Source organism: Sinocyclocheilus grahami, unplaced genomic scaffold, assembly GCF_001515645.1.
Source record: "Sinocyclocheilus grahami isolate Dianchi unplaced genomic scaffold, SAMN03320097.WGS_v1.1 scaffold1610.1, whole genome shotgun sequence".
Classification (NCBI taxonomy): Eukaryota; Metazoa; Chordata; class Actinopteri; order Cypriniformes; family Cyprinidae; genus Sinocyclocheilus; species Sinocyclocheilus grahami.
In genome coordinates, this window is record NW_015506789.1 from 149996 (window position 1) to 152553 (window position 2558).

A 2558-nucleotide genomic window follows, 5' to 3' on the forward strand; every position below is an offset into this window, starting at 1 on the left:
TTAGTCCGTTAAGTCTGGCCCATATATTTCTCTGTGTGTTTAAAACATGTCTATCTTAGTTTGTCTCGTTCAGGAACGCTTGAATGATATTGAGTGTGAGTGTGTGGGCTGGTGCACGTGTGATCATGTGAGCGGGGATGTGTTTGCTGCCCATGGCTCGGGCCAGTGCTGGCGAACGTTTAAGATTCTGTGCCACAGTAGTGTTGCACTGTTGGGGGAAAGGCGCTATATCTTTCCAGCAATGCCTGAGCTTTAGTCCCCTTCAACCTCAACGTTGCCTCACAAGGCTTCTTGCTTTTCCTCAGCTGGCCCGGACTCAGCGCCCACCTGAGTCTCGCCACAGACGCCAAACCGACAGACGTGCAGCACTGAAAGAATACAGAGAGAGAGAGCGATATGAAGAGGCCGTTGCGAGAGCAGTGTGGTGGGCACTCGACGTGACTGCGTGGTGACTAAATAATGAATGTGGCGTATCGGGTTTCACGTGGAGCCAGGGCCATGGCCCATGGCTGGAGAGGAGGAGGGGGGCAGGAAAGACAGAACAGGGAAGGAAAGGGAGAAGGAGGAATTAGATGAATCACATGGCCGCAGAGAAGAGTGAAAGGATGCAAAACAACCAAAGTCTGTATGTTTTCTGTATTTTTGCCTGGAAACAGTGTCTGCTTACAGTAGAATGAAATTTATAATTTAATCACATAATTTTCTTCATTTGTAGGTGCATTGCTTGTAAAATGCTTGTCCTCTGATATATTTTCTATTGAAACAGGAAGTTTAAGCAGGAGATATCTAAGACCTTATCCCCTTTTTTTAAATGAGCCAATAAGCTTTAGATACGTCACATCTGTCGCTGCATCCAAATATATGCATACTATCATACCATATAGTAGGTGAAAAACACTGTGTGAAATTAGCAGGATGTTGGTTTCATAGTACTCATAAAACAGTAAGTGAAAAGTACTCAGTGACCTACAACTTACATCCGAATATGCATACTTTAATACTATATAGTAAGCGAAAAAGAGTATGTGAAATTAGCAGTATGTCAAACTTGGCAGTATTCGAAAAACAGTAAGTGAAAAGTACTCAATGACCTACAACTTGTATCTGAATATATGTTCTTCGATACTATATAGTTGGCGGAAAACAGTATGTGAAATTAGTAGTATGCAAACTTTGCAGTATTCATAAAACAGTAAGCAAAAAAGTACTCGATGACCTACAACTTGCGTCTGAATAAGCATATTTCCATACTATATAGTAGGCGAAAAACAGTATGTTAAATAAGTTGCATTCTGGATTTCGTAGCATTTATAAAACAGTAAGCGAAAAGTACTCAATAACCTTCAACTCAATGTATTAAGTGAAAAACAGTCAAATTAGTAGCATGTCAGATTTCGTAGCATTTGTAAAACAGTAAGCGAAAAGTACTCAGTGACCAACAATTTGCGTCCGAATATGCATACTTCCATACTTTAAAGTATGTGAAAATCAGTATGGGAAATTAGTAGTATTTTTGATTTGTAGTATTTATAAAACAGTAAGCGAAAAGAACTCTGACCTTCAACTTGCATCCAAATATGCATATTTTAATACTATATATTAAGCAAAAAACAGTATGTAAAATTAGTAATAGTATGTCAGATTTCATAGTATTCGTAAAACAGTAAGCCAAAAGTACTCAATGACCTACAACTTATATCCGAATATGCATACTTTAATACTATATAGTACGGGGAAAAACAGCATGTGAAACTAAGTAGTATGTTGGACTTCATAGTATTCATAAAACAGTAAGCAAATAGTACTCAGTGACCTACAACTTCTGAAAAACACAACTTATATCAGAATATGCATACTTTAATAGTATATAGTATGTGAAAAACAGTATGTGAAATTAGTAGTGTCAGACTTTGTAATATTCATGGATCAGTTAGCGAAAAGTACTTTGATTGCCTACAACTTAAATCTGAATATGCATACTTCAATATTATATAGTAGATGAAAAACTCTATGCAAAATTACTAGTGTGCTTGACTTTGTAGTATTATAAAAAAGTAGACGAAAAGTACTCAATGACCTACTACTTCTGACGAGATTCTGAAGTGCGCATCCAATGGACACTGTACTATCTCTTGAGGACACAGGATAAGATTCATGATTGGCAGTGAAGTGACGATAACAGAGTCAACATGGCGGATAGAGTACATTTGGATTTCAGTCATACTACAGACTTTTGTAGGCCTACAGTATAGACCAATTTTTTTTAATGGGAACAAAGTTTGTTCCTTGTCAAATGAAGTACGTGTTTAGGTAGTGAGCACTTTCGACACAACTTGTGAGACCCAGTTAGCTAAATGCTAGTCGGTTGCAGGTGGTATTAGGAGGCAGGGACTTCACGTTCTAGAGAGCATATGATTGGACAACAATCTGTGTAGTACAGGATGAGTCATCAGTATTTTTGCTGTGAAAGAGAAAGACTTCAAAGCTAACAGACATGGACTAAAAGCCACAAAATGCTAATTTGGATGTAACAAATTTAGGTCTATATGTGTTTTTTT